We start from the raw sequence: 15,444 nt of genomic DNA on the forward strand, positions 1-15,444 counted from the left end.
GAAGGAAAAAGTGGAAAACGAAAGGCAGGGATGTTAACCAGTTTAGCTCAACCGCTTTGCTATCCTACATATGGGAGTGGGATAGGGGGGATGAAAGATGGGGAAGGGAAAGAGAGAGAGTACATAACACAGAACACACATTCTCAGTTAGAGTCCATCCCTCTTGCGTAGTACGTGACATCACTGTCATAGCCGCTTGTCCAATCCCGTCTCTTTCAAAAACATGCGTAGTCCCTTCGTCGCCTTCAGCTGCGGTGCCTTCTGTTGGCGACATGTGAAAATCGTTTCAAGTGAGAATGTTCTATTGTCAAAGTGTGCTAGCACGGACGCCAGAGACTGTCGCTGAACATTATATTCAGGACAGTCTCACAGAATGGGTTCTAGCGTCTCCTCGCAAAGACAGGCATTGCAGAGAGCGTTGTCGGCCATTCCAATGCGGAATGAGTAAGATTTCGTGAATGCCACCCCTAGCCAACCAGGAAGACACACAGGAAGAGGTTATACCACTTTCACGGTCCGACGAAGCTAGCAGACTTCGAGTGTTTGCACAGGAGATAACGCTCTCTCTATGGTGCACATCAAACAGCCAGGCCAACCGGAGAAATCGTCTATGCCACCTGCCCTCTTTTATGCATTTCCGTATGCCAACTGGACTCCACCGAAGAGAGGCCACTTTGCTTTATCGCTGATGGTTGTCACGAAATTATTGTATCAGCCTGCAGCTGATTTTGAATATTAGCTACGCCTATATATATATCGTCTCAACAAAGAAAAAAATCCCGTAATATTTATACCTGCAGAAGTAGAAGTAGAGGACTGAGTTGCATTCAAGTATATCTAGGAAGGTAGGCGTAAGATATATTCTAATCGCACACATGCCCTTTTGAGATAGGCTATATTCACAGTAATTTTCAAACACTGCGAGATTTTCAGTATTGTATAGTGCTTTGACATCTAGCCTAGTGACAGTGCCCATTTGTTCCAGCAGTCCGAAGTACCCCACAATTTTATTAGCGCAGCAGTTAGTGTCAAAGCTGAACTTGATGCAGCCATCCATCTCGATCACAATTAGAGGCGCCGTGACCTCCACTATCACTTAAAATGGTTTCCTTCCAAACAATTCCATTGTCACGTCCTGTACAAATGAAATACTGGAACCCAGCAAAACAATATGCTGCTATTTTTGTCTAGCTCCACACTTACGTGCAAGGAACACGTTAAGAGCTCCAGAAGAAAGCATGATACACATTACACAGTAGTTATTATTATCATGTTCCATGTTTAAACATGTGCTTTCTCCAAACGCACACGTTAGGTACTGGTTATCTAAGTTTTTTTTTCTTCTGTATTATAAGTTATAAGTGGTGCGTTGTTACAACGGGTGGGCACTTCTTCCTCGTGGCTTGCCGTACGGCCTTAGCAAATGGTAGGTGTCCGACCATGGTGTGCCAAGGGCATTATGAGACCAGCCGACCGGCCAGAAATGACGATGTAGCGTTGCAAAACTTGAACGATTATTAAGAAGATGGTGAAGGATTGAGAAGAGAAGAGAGAGAGCAAAGTACATGGCGGGACCGCTCAAGTAGCCCCTGGTTCCCTAGCGGGAGGAGTCATGACCCAAAGTCACGTGACAGAATGGGTGTCTCTCTTATGCGACACGTGACAGACGCGCTGTCGCTCCCAAGTCGCGGTGCATGGTATTCTCGGCAAGGTAATAAGTTGCCTGTCATGTAGACGTACCTTTTTTTCTTTTTTGACGAAAGCCGATGTTGTCGCTTTGGCGACTTGTAGCATGTTATTATTCCTATTTTCGCATACGCCGTTTCTTTTGGAATATGATTTTTGCCATAGTAGCTTGTTACGCCGCGTAATACTATGCGGTGCAGTTTGCGCGTCCATTGGTGATACCGTCAAATTGCGCACTTCTGTGCAACACCAAGGTTGAAAACTGCTCTACAGTGGAGTCATAAGGCTAACATGGAGCTATTCAAAGCCAGCGATATTTCCTTTCTGAACTGTTTATTTATTTATTTTATCGCATATACCACAGATCGTCAAATGATGGCTTTACAGAGTGTATGTGTGTTTGGGGAAGGAGAAATGGGGAAGACTGACGACACTTCCAAATTAAAGTTATCAGTAAAAATCAATGAAACAATGACATCGGTACGGAGTAGCAAATATATACAGTGCAGCATTTCCAATTAATTGGCAACACAGACGAAAAATATGCATTTTGCAAAAATAAAAACGTGTGCGAGTCCCCACAAGATGTGCACCAGCTGTTGTTGTGATAGCAGCTTCCTATTCTAGTTTTCATTCTTTCTCCCGTAATTTTCTTTCATGACACTCGCCATCTGTGTAGTTTTTCATTCACTTTGATATAAACTCGTACTCCACGCCACCCACAGCCTCTGTTTTGCGCGTGGCCCTTAAAGGCCAACTCCAACAAAATTTCTTCTGGCTTATTTTCTTACAAGTTAGTCGCGTGCACCACTAAAGGCGATCTTGGCAAAGCATCAGAGCTGGTAATTGCGCAGTTTTCCTGTTAAAATGCACCTAAGTGGACCACGCGTGTGCCTGGTTGCTGTCGCGGTGACGCAAATCACAGCAGGCAGCCTCCGAGACTTTGCGCACCGCGGGCATCGCCTTACTCGGAGGCCATGCCGAAGAGCCGCGCGCTCTAGGTTATGCGTCACTTGCGGCGAGCGGTAATTTTTTTTTTTAAGCTTCGGTATCTGTCCTTTGCCCGCTATCGCGCTGTGCACATCCTAAATTACCAGTTAGCCCGGTCCCACAGCTTGTTTCGGTATCACAAACAGCTATTATTGCGCAAGATTTTCGTGACGCTGCCACTCGTGTTTCAAGCGTCAAATTTTGCATGGAGATACCGTTATATGTGCGCTATCATAAACTAGGCTCTTTCACGTGGTCAAAACTTTCATTGCAATTGGCCTCTAAGAGGAAGCTTTAGCATGGGGCTAGCTCCGACGCCGCCTTTTTGACTGCATGTAAAACGCAGAAATTCTTTCTTGAGACAACCGCAGGACTGATTTCAGTTAAGCTTATTGCATTTGAGAGAAAAAGCTAAATTCTAGCGACGATAGGAAACACTTGCTTTATTTAGGAGATCAAGTGTTTTATGAGAATTCCCGAAATTTGGTCAGATTCAGAAAAATTGAGGCACGAAGGATACAAATCCGTAACTCTGCATCAGAAATAGATGTCGCAGTTCTGTAAGCATAATTTGTTATACAGAGCGGGCAAGTTTGATATGATAATTTAAAGCTTACGCGAAATTGTTACAATCTTTACGAGGGTATTGCAAAATTCCTACGCAAGAATTAGTGCTGTATTCCCGCGTGGCCTATAACACATCAATCTTTGCTCACTTTAGAAGTATTACTGCAGACACCAGCTTACAGAATTGTGATATCTTATTTCATTGCGTACTTAAGGAGTTGGAAAATTTCTAGGTTTCTTGAAATCTTGCAATTCCTAACAATTTCTTAAGAAAGCTGAAGGTCTAAATGAACAATCCGCTTCTGACAGTCGGTAGATTTTAAGCTTTTCTTTCTTCAAGTACAACATATCTCATCAATATAGCTACAGTGGTTTCGGAGAGAAACGGTTTCTCTTTTCCCTTTTATTTAGACAAGAGCTCTCGAGCTAAACCTTCATCTTAATTAGGACGGTACATGTCGCTTCGCGAAGCTCACCCCACCATCAAGCGGGACACATTTAAAGAAAGGGTAACTGACGTCAGCGGTACAATATTAAAGCGAAGCTTTCATTAGAGAGTTTTAGCTCAGCGGGTTTACGTTTCGCTCCGCTCGCGGTCTCCACCGTTGCGCCAGCGGAGCGGCTCGCGAAAAAAGAATTTTAGCCCGGCGGATCACTCACCCGCTCGAGCGGAGAGAGCGGGGCGCTCTGCTTCCCCACCTAGTGGTCCGAATAGGAGTTACTGAGAAATGAATTTGAATTACGCTTGCTTTTATAATGCAAGAAATGTTGAATAAAGATATATTACATGTTCTTAGTACATTATTTGTTAATAATATACTGAGTACTAATGTACGGGTCAGCGCCGCAGTCGCCGTCATCGATGCAGAACTGCCGGCGTTCATGTTCGCGGCTGCCATCTTGCATTTCCCATACACGCCCGCGCGCGCTTACGCACGCTCGCGCGCTGCGTGTACCCTCCGCTGGGGAGTGCTTTCCAGCGGCCGTAAACGCTGCTCCGTAAAACCGCTGGCCGCCTCAGCGTTGTGCGCATGCGCAGTCGTGTCTCCGCTCGCCCGCTCCGCTCCGCTGGCCGTAAACCCGCTGGGCTAAAACTCTCTTTTGTCTCTTCCCCGACGTTTGGCGTTGATCACCGTCTCCTCGCCTAGTAGACGGTAACCTTGGCTGTTTATCATGGGCCTCTAGGCACGTCCCATTGGCTACGCACCCGAATAGACAACTTTGTGGCCAATCCCTCCAAATGAGTGAGTGGCACTGTGGCACAACGGTTCTATAATGCTTATACAGAGTGTGCCAGCTAACTTTAGCCAGAGTTTGAAAAATGTGCGAATACCACGTAGCTGGACAGAACCAATGTAACGTTGTATGCCATCGCTTGGAGATACTCGGATTATTTTTTTTTCATTATACCTAATTACATAATAAGTCGCAATTCATTAATCAACTTCTCAAATATTATAGTTGGATGAAAAGTGCCAATGAAGAAATTGCAGAGCAGCATGAAAAAACTCCCGAAACAGCTTTCTGTTGTTCAATACGCTCTACATGAAATTGTTTCTCCGAGCGTGAAAGAAGCCCGCGAATGCACGCAAAGTGCCTCGAGCGGCCAGTCGCGCAGCAACCTTGCGTGCAAGCAGCTATACAGGCGTCGAGGCCTTGCTCGCGTCAACCACTACTGCGGCTGCCACGCCAACTCAAACGAGTGTCACGTCATCCGACATTGCGTTGGTCCTGCGGTCTTTGCCGAAGTCACCTTTCGGCCTAGCTCGACTGACAACGCTCGAACTTCCGCAACGGAATCGCCGGGAGCGCAGCCACAAATCAAACTAACGCCTCCCCCGACGGTTGAAGTCAGCACAACTGCTCCCGTGTTTCGTGAATAAAAAAAAAAAGACGGAAGGGTGTGCGTTTCTCGGCGGTCTTTATCTAAAGCGTCGGAGAGCGTTTCCGCAAAGTTAGGCCGTCCGACTAACGCCGACGCACACAGCACGGCGCTCAGTTTCTCTTCTCCTCCTCTTCCTCTCAAACAAAACCTTCCCTCGCTGCTCCTCAGCCGAGTCGAGTCACAACTGCCAGGACGAACCGTGGTGCCAGGCAACAGACAGGCAGTGGTACGATGGCTATAGGGAGACTTTTCTCCTTGCTCGCATTCGCCACCCCAATGTGGTTCGTCACATGTGAAAGGTAAAAGCCCATGAAAGAAAGGTATAGGGAGAGAGAAAAAATAAGCAAGAGATAAATGGCGGAGAGGTTATGCAGATTAAGTGTCCGGTTGGCTACTCTGCACAGGGGAACGGGGCAAGGGCAGAAAAGATGAGAAAGCGAGAGAACATAAAAAAGAAGAAAGCATCAGTTCGCACGGATTATTCTTTTTCGAACAGTCCCGTTTCTTTTAAAAAGCCCACTAGCTCTGTTTAGAGCAGTTCGGGCCGACGTCGGCTGGCACCAGGATCCAAAAATTCTGGCTTCCGTGAGAAGACGGTTGTCAGCCTTGTCGAGCGTGGTGCTGAGCACTTTTCTTTGTGCGCTGAAACGACCGCAAGCACGCGAAACGCCCGCTATTGTCTCTTTGCGCCCACAGACTTCCCATTTTAGACTTTGTGGCCATTACGACGAGGTAGGCGCACGCATTAGTAGAGGCTACACCAAGCCGTAGACGACACATGAGAGTTACCTGCCATCGTGGATGGTCACGTGGAAGGCGGAGCTTCAGATCAGGATCCAGGGATCAAAGGCGCTAGTTTTTATAGAAGTCTGCCAAATTTCATTGGGCCAATGTAAGCTGGCGAGCAAGCGCACAGAGCTTTCTCGCTGCGTCTGCTAGTGACAGCGGGATAGCCACACAGTCGCACCTGTCATGTGAAGATCAAGCGGCTGCGACTGCTTGCTCGTTTCCAAGGAGACCACAATGACTTGGCAACCATTGGAATACGATGTCATGTCCTTTCTCAAATGTCTGATGGTAAATTTCCTGTGTGTCCGCGACAATTTAGTCATTGGTGAGGTCCACGGCGTTATGCAGAGAGCAAATTCTAGAAGGCAGCCTTGGAATCGCTGAAGATGGACCATTTCTGTGGCGTTTCCCGATTGATAAATTGAGTTGCTGCACGCAGAGCTGCAAGTTCAACAGCCGTCCTTGATGTCAAGTGCGATGTTCTGAATTTTATCATTGTAAATTTATCTGGGACAAATACTGCAGCTGTTGAACTGGAGTGCATGACCGACCCATCGGTGTAAACATCGGGGCGGCCATCGTGGACTTCATATAGTAGCAACAACGCTGCCTGCTTCAATGCTGCTGACGGCCTTTGCGCCTTCTTTTTGACGCCTGAAATGGCAAAGCATAATTAAGGTATGTGTCCATTTAGGTAAACTCCTGATAAATATCTGAATAATTTTAGTTGTGAGTACGAATCGGGAATGCCCTAATCTTATTAGTTATATCATCATCATCGTGAGCCTATTTTATGTCCACTGCAGGACGAAGGCCTCTCCCTGCGGTCTCCAATTACCCCTATCCTGCGCCAACCGATTCCAGCTAGCACCCGCGAATTTCCTCATTTCATCGCCCCACCTAGTCTACTGCCTTCCTCTACTGCGCTTCCCTTCTCTTGGTACCCGTTCTGTAGCCCTAATGGTCCATCGGATATCTAACCTACGCATTACATGACGTACCCAGCGCGATTTTTTCCTCTTAATGTCACTTAGAATATCGGCTATACCCGTTTGCTCTCTGATCCAAACCACTCTCTTTCCGTCCCGCAAGATTATGGCTAGCATTCGTCGTTCCATCGCTCTTTTTGGGGTCCTTAACTTGTTCTCAAGCTTCTTTGTCAGTCTCCAAGTCTCTGCCCCATATGTCAGCACCGGTAAAATGCACTGATTATGCATCTTCCTTTTTAATGTTAATGGTAAGCTTCCAGTTAGGAGATGAAAATGTCTGCCGTGTGTGATCCAACCCATTTTTGTTCTTCTATGAATTTCCTTCTCATGATAGGGGTTCCCGGTAATTAGTTGACCTAGGTAAACGTACTCCTTCACAGAGTCTAGAGGCTGACTAGCGATCTTGAACTCTTGTTCCCTTGCACGGCTATTCATCATTATCTTTGTCTTCTGCATATTAATATTGCTACGGCACAATATGTGCGATCACGAAAGGCGAGCAGTGTGAAGACGACGACGACGATTAGAAGCTAGCGCGGGCTGTTGCCTCTTGGCCAAGCGCAGCGTATTGCCTTGTAGCCTTGTAAATATACTTGTAAATAGCTTTTCGTCGGTGTCTTCCTACGTAACATATCTGGTGGAGGTGGACGTTCCATGTACCTCGTCACGGAGCTTCGCAGTGGACGGTACGTCGAGCCTTCCTTCATGGCTCCCGGCGACGACAACCCGACTCCGCCGGCTCCGACACCTGCTGCCACTTCGACGACCTACATCACTCTCCCCGCTCCCCGTGATCCTGGCGTATTCTCAGGCAAAGATGGGGAAGACGTCGATGACTAGATCAGCCTGTATGAACACGTCAGCCGCAATAACCGGTGGGACCCTACTATTATGCTCGCCAACGTAGTCTTTTACCTCGGTGGCACACCTAGAGTTTGGTATCGCACGCACGAAGATGAGCTCACCAGTTGGGATTCCCTTAAGACACAGCTTCGAGACTTGTTCGGCAACCCCTACGGTCACCAACTTGCCGCGCAGAAGGCGCTTTCCGGCCGTGTGCAGACGTCCACAGAGCCCTATGTCACGTACATTCAGGACGTCTTGGCTCTATGCCGCAAAGTTGACACCCACATGACTGAGTCAGACAAGGTTTCCCACATCCTCAAAGGCATTGCCGATGACGCCTTCAACTTGCTCGTGTGCAACAACGTAGCGACGGTGGATGCTGTTATAAAAGAGTACCGCCGCCTGGAACTCGCCAAAAGCCGACGTATTGACCAGAAGTTTGCCCGTCTGCCCAACACCCCAGCGACATCTTCCTGTGCCGACGCTCCTCGTCCCAACACCACTGCTGATGTTACCAGGATCGTCCGGCGTGAGATCGAGGCCGCCTATCCGGCTGCCTTCGACTCCATTCCCACTAACACGTCTGCAGTCAAGGTCTCACTGATCCAGGCAGTTGTCCGTCAGGAGTTCGAAAACATGGGTCTTCACACCATCTGCTCGGCCCATCGCCCTGATACCCGCCCGGCTTCTTCCATTCCGCCCCGTCCCGCGTCTTCTTACCCACCACGTTTCCGCAACCCATCTGAATGGCGCACTGCTGACGAAAAGCCCATTTGTTTCTACTGCCATCGAATCGGGCACATTTCTCGGCACTGTCGCAGTCGCTGGAGTTCCCCGATCCGGTCTACTTACACTGCCTACTCTCGCTCCCCAGGTGGCCCTTCTCGTCCCTATGCCGCACGCTCCGATAATGCCGCCACTGATTCTCCTGCAACGAGCCGCCCCTATTCTCGTTCGCCTTCACCCCAACGACGACAATCTCGCTCTCCCCAGCCCCGTCGCTCCTATTCGCCGACTCCCTTCGGACGCCGCTCCCAGCCGGAAAACTAGACGATGCAGCGCCTCGAGGTGACGCTGCATTGCTCCCTACACCGCCAAATCCTCTCCTGACGTTGCCCACTCATCTGAACCTTCTTGACGTGCAAGTCGACGGTGTTTCTGTGTCTGCACTCATAGACACTGGGGCGCATTTGTCCGTAATGAGCGCTGACCTTCGTAACCGGCTCAAGAAACTTATCACGCCCGCCACGACGCCTGTTGTCCGTGTCGCCGATGGCGGAACAGCCCCCGTTATTGGTATGTGTACCGCCCGCGTCTCCTTCGCCGATCGCTCCACAATCGTGCTATTCACAGTCATCGCCCACTGTCCCCACGACATCATCCTCGGCTTAGACTCCCTCTCCGCACATTCTGCTCTCATCGATTGTTCCGCCAGTACTCTCCGCCTTGACCTGCCTGTTCTCGATCCTGCTGAACCTCAACCCAGTCGCCTCAGTTCCGCCGACTTCGTTCGCTTGCCACCTTCGGCACTGACCTACGTTGACCTAGTGTCATCCCCACCAGTCCCCGACGGTCACTACATCGCGGCTCCTATGCAAGACGTCCTCCTTACACACGGGATCACAGTACCTCATACAGTTTTATCTGTTACGGAGAATTGCGTCTGCCTGCCAGTGCTCAACTTTGGCTTGACGACACAAGTGCTGCCACGTGGGATGTCTCTGGCCCACCTTTGCTCCTTCGAAGATCACTCAGTAGCATCCATTGCAGTTGACGACACTTCATCCGATACTCCTCTACCATCGCAGTCGGCAAATTGTACCATCGCCGACTTCCAGAAAATGATTGCCCCCGACTTGCCGTCCGAGCACGCTCGTGAACTCTACCGCGTTCTGTTTTCCTACCACGATATTTTTGACTTTAACGGTCGTCCTTTGGCCCAAACTACAGCTGTCAAACATCGCATTAATACCGGCGATGCCCCTCCTATTCATCGCCGCCCGTATCGAGTGTCACCAGCTGAGCGTCAAGTTATTCACGCAGAAGTTCGCAAAATGCTTGCCAAGAACATTATTAAACCATCATATAGTCCATGGGCGTCACCTGTAGTACTGGTCAAAAAGAAGGATGGCTCATGGCGCTTTTGCGTGGATTATCGGCACCTTAATCGGGTTACCAAAAAGGACGTGTATCCCCTACCTCGTATTGATGACGCCCTTGACTGCCTCCACGGTGCTCGCTATTTCTCCTTTATTGACCTTCGCTCCGGCTACTGGCAGATTGCCGTGGACGATCTCGACCGCGAGAAGACTGCTTTTGTCACACCCGACGGTCTTTATCAATTCAAAGTGATGCCGTTCGGTCTATGTAACGCCCCTGCCACTTTTGAACGCATGATGGACTCCCTTCTTCACGGATTCAAATGGTCCACGTGCCTGTGCTACCTGGACGACGTCATCGTGTTCTCCCCAACGTTCGCTACGCACCTCGAGCGCCTCTCAGCAGTCCTGGACGTTTTGAATTCGTCGAGCCGGTCTGCAACTCAACGCATCCAAGTGCCAATTCGGCCGTCGCCAGATTACCGTCCTTGGACATCTCGTTGACGCGAACGGAGTGCAACCGGACCCAGGCAAGATCCATGCTGTTGCGCACTTCCCTGTTCCGAAGTGTGTCAAGGATGTGCGCAGCTTCATCGGCCTTTGTTCGTACTTCCGCCGTTTCGTGAGAAATTTCGCCGCCATAGCACGACCACTAACCGAGCTTTTGAAAAAGGACGCCCCTTTCCAGTGGGGCGATAACGAGGCCTCTGCATTCTCACATCTAATCGACATTCTCACAACGCCTCCGGTTCTGGCCCATTTCGATCCTTCTGCGCCTACCGAAGTCCGTACTGATGCCAGCGGTCACGGAATTGGCGCGGTACTGGCGCCACGCCAGCGTGGCCACGACCGGGTTATCGCTTACGCCAGCAGGCTCCTCTCACCCGCGGAGCGCAACTATTCCGTCACTGAGCGTGAGTGTCTGGCCCTAGTTTGGGCGGTTGCGAAATTCCGCCCATACTTATATGGCCGATCCTTTTCCGTTGTCACCGACCATCACGCGCTTTGCTGGTTATGCTCACTGAAAGATCCTACAGGAAGACTTGGTCGCTGGGCCTTACGCCTCCAAGAATATTCGTATACTGTCACCTATAAATCTGGCCGACTACACAAGGACGCTGACTGCCTGTCTCGCTACCCGGTCGACGAGCCTGACGACGCCGACAGTAGTAGCGCCAACGGCATTTTCTCTGTGTCTGCCTTCGCTAACATCGCCGATGAGCAGTACCGAGACCTATCGCTGCGAGCACTTATCGAGCGTCTGCGCTCTACACCTACCGACGCATCCGTTCGCCGATATGTCCTCCAGGGCGGCATTCTGTATCGAAGGAACTTCCTCCCTGACGGCTCTGACCTTCTTCTTGTCGTGCCCAAACAGCTACGACAGACTGTGCTCTTTGAGATGCATGACGCACCCACTGCAGGACATCTTGGGGTAACCCGCACGTACGACCGCGTCCGCCGCCGCTTCTATTGGCCTGGTCTCGCTCGCTCCGTTCGACGCTATGTTGCTGCCTGTGATCCCTGCCAGCGTCGGAAAACACCTCAGGTGCTACCTGCCGGTCATCTCCAGCCGATCACCATCCCCGTGGAACCGTTCTTTCGTGTTGGATTAGACCTCCTCGGTCCCTTTCCCACGTCATCCTCTGGGAACAAATGGGTAGCCGTCGCGACTGATTACGCCACCCGATACGCTATCACTCGGGCTCTCCCTACCAGTTGCGCCACTGACGTCGCGGACTTTCTCTTGCGTGACATTATCTTGCTTCATGGCGCCCCGCGACAGCTCCTTACTGACCGTGGTCGAAACTTTCTCTCGAAAGTTATCGCTGACATTGTGCGTTCCTGCTCCATTCAACACAAACTGACTACCTCATACCATCCTCAAACCAATGGCCTGACAGAGCGGTTAAACCGTACTCTTACCGATATGCTGGCCAAGTACGTTTCCACGGACCACCACGACTGGGACATTGCCCTTCCTTACGTAACATTTGCGTACAATTCTTCCCGGCACGACACCGCTGGATTTTCTCCCTTTTATCTACTGTACGGTCGCGAACCTACCTTGCCCTTAGACACGGCACTTCCTCCTGCTGCGGTCTCAACAAGCGAATATGCGCGCGACGCCATCGCCCTCGCCGACCATGCACGCCAGCTTGCCCGTGCTCGACTGACGGCCTCACTAACCACTCAGCAGTGCCAGTACAACGCCCGCCATCGTGACGTACAGTTTTCGCCTGGGGCGCTCGTGCTCCTGTGGTCGCCCACTCGTCACGTCGGACTTACCGAGAAGCTCCTTTCGCGATACACAGGGCCCTACCGCGTGCTGCGCCAGGTGACGCCTGTGACTTACGAAATTGCTCCTGTGGGTTCAACCTCGTCCTCTCCTCTGGCATCTAGTGATGTCGTACACGTCAGTAGGCTCAAGGCCTACTACACTGCTTCCGAGTCCGATCTTTAGTCGCTCCGGGACGGCGCTTTTGCCGCCGGGGGTGGTGCTACGGCACAATATGTGCGATCACGAAAGGCGAGCAGTGTGAAGACGACGACGACGATTAGAAGCTAGCGCGGGCTGTTGCCTCTTGGCCAAGCGCAGCGTATTGCCTTGTAGCCTTGTAAATATACTTGTAAATAGCTTTTCGTCGGTGTCTTCCTACGTAACAATATTCAACACCACTCTTACACTCTCTCTGTTAAGGTCCTCAATCATTTGTTGTGAGTCGTCTTCATTTTCGCTGAATTGAACAATGTCATCGGCAAACCGAAGGTTGCTGAGATATTAGCTGTCGATCCTTACTCCTAAGCCTTCCCAGTTTAATAGCTTGAATAATTCTTCTGAGCACGCAGTGAATAGCATTGGAAAGATTGTGCCTTCATGTCTGACCCTTTTCTTTATAGGTATCTTTCTACTTGTGGAGAATTAAGGTAGCTGCGGAATCTCTATGAATATTTTCCGGGATATTTATGTAAGCTGTCTGTACTCCTTAATTACATAATGCCTCTATGACTGCTGGTACCTCTATTGAATCAAATGCCTTTTCTTAATCTGTGAAAGCCATATAGAGAGGCTGATTATACTCTGCGGATTTCGCGATTACCTGATTGATGGCATGGATGTGATCCATAGTAGAGTATCCCTTCCTGAAACCTGCCTGTTCATTTGGTTGACTAAAGTGCAGTGTTGCCCTTATTCTATTGGGGATTATCTTCGTGAATATTTTATATAATACTGGGAGTAAGCTAATGGGCCTATAGTTTTTCAATTCTTTAACGTCTTCCTTTTTTGTGGATTAGTATAATGTTTGCATTCTTCCAGTTTTCTGGGACCCTTGCAGTCGATAGACACTTCGCATAGAGAGTGGTCAGTTTTCTAAGCATTATGTCTCCTCCATATTTGATTAAATTGACTGTTATTCTATCTTCTCCTGCCGATCTTCCTCGTTTCATGTCTTGCAAGGGCCTTCTGACCTCATCGCTAGTTATTGGAGGGGTTTCTGTATCCTGTTCATTACTGTTTCGAATGAAGTTGTCCTGAGTCTTATGGGTACTGTACAGGTCAGTACAACATTTTTCCGCTGCTTTTACTATACCTTCGAAGTTGCTGATGATATTACCATGCTTATCTTTTAGTGCATACATCTTAGTTTGTCCTGGGCCAAGTTTCCTTCTCACTGATTTCAGGCTGCATCCATTTCTTACGACTTCTTCAGTCTTTCTCACGTTATAATTTCTAATATAACTTATTTTCACCTTGTTTATCAGTCTTACCGCTCCGCTAATTCCATCGTATCTCTTGAGTTGGAAACTTTCGTTCTTTGTCGTTTCTTTATTAGGTCCTTTGTTACTTGGGAGAGCTTGCCAACTGGTTGCCTTGAAGCCTTGCCTCCCACTTCAATTGCTGCCTCAGATTATTTATATATGTACTCCGTTATCATGGGTTCTAATTTCTTTTTGAATTAAGAATGTACGGACTGCATGCGTTATATACTTCATCACTTTGTGTACGGAGCTCCTATAAACAACCTATTTTCCACTGGCACTGTTTCTTTTTATTGGCTTTGTATTTTCGTCAGTTTGATCCTTAGGAATATATTTTAAAGGTGTACGTTGTTTCCCCTGCAGATGCAATGTTTCTGTTTCACTGGAACTAATAACTATACTTCCCACTTGCACTCAGTTGCGTTATGACTTTTTTTATCTTGACCAACTTCCTGGTGTGCCACTTGCTTTATCCAAGAGAGGGAGAGGACAGTGAACCTCTCTCTGCAGCTTTTTTTTTTTCTTCCACTTCGTCGATGATGGGGATAGAGTAAGCATTCTGTATGCGTCATGTAATTCGATGAAACACTAAGTTATGTAATTCGATCCCGCAAAATACAGCGTAATGATTGCATGTAAATCGTCACAGATCTGAACCTGTTTACTGTACCGAATGAGCAGAGCGCCACACAGCGGCCACAACGCACAGCTTGCGCTCGCGACCAAAATGCAGTATACGTAGCACACTGGAAGCACAACTGTGCACAAGTAATACTTGATTCAAAGTAACCTCACGTCCCCAAGTTGTAGTTGCAATGTATGAAATAGTTACTTCTTACAAGGCGTCGCAGATACAAAACCAACTGCATTGCGAAACGCGCTGATTGATACCGTTATGCTCGCACTACTTGCGTAGCTTCGGCGGCGTTACCTGCTTTGTGTGACGCGGAGTTCAGCTTACCCTTTATTGTCTGCCAGCCTGGCTCGCGCAGAGTGTCTTACAATATCACCCAAGCAAAAAAAAAAAAGCTGCCACCATAAAGCGAGTTTCTTGAAAGGTGATGTGGGCCCTATATGGGAATGCTGGGACAGGGATTGTTCGGCTTCTTATTTTAAAGCGTCTTAACCTAAAATATGTTAGTGTTGGCGCAAATACCGCTTTCTTGGAGGTACGTCTTCATAACATGTCCCTACTATCCCGTAATTATCTTGCGTTTTATGTTTATCCCGTTTGTAACGTGACAGGCATGTAAGCAAAGATGGCGAAAAATTATTGAACCCGGGCCGCAATGAAAGCACATCTCCTAACCTTAATTCCCTCCAAATTTTAACAACCGCCGGCTGTGTACTGTTCCTTGTACCTGAGCATTCGATGTACCTGAACAAGAAGTTGTAGCTTTTAACAACGCAGTATTATGCAGTAAAATGGTTAATGACGTCATTTCACAGCCCGTCCCATACTACAGGGCAAGCCATTTCGAGAGGCGGGACACTGGTCACATTTCCAAGCCATGCAGAAAATTCGGACTTCTTGCTTCTGCGTGCAGCTCGGCCTCTGAACTTGTAGGGCATAGGCGCGTGCATTCACACTCGCTATAAATTGGTGTCCGCAATATCGTGATCGTCAACATCCTTTAAAACAACGGCACGAAACTTGGAGCGCAGGGCTGCCTTAGCAGTTCTAAGCTATACCCACGAGTGCAAACATAACGGACCCTCCGCTACAGTTCTGACCTCCCTTTTTACATCAAAAGCAAGAATGTCAAGTCTAGTCATCATGGTGTTAACAACGCAAAACGTAGACGGGACACGAGACGAGAAAACGACACCA

The sequence above is a fragment of the Dermacentor variabilis genome, chromosome 9 (genome assembly GCF_050947875.1).
Source record: "Dermacentor variabilis isolate Ectoservices chromosome 9, ASM5094787v1, whole genome shotgun sequence".
NCBI classification, from domain to species: Eukaryota; Metazoa; Arthropoda; class Arachnida; order Ixodida; family Ixodidae; genus Dermacentor; species Dermacentor variabilis.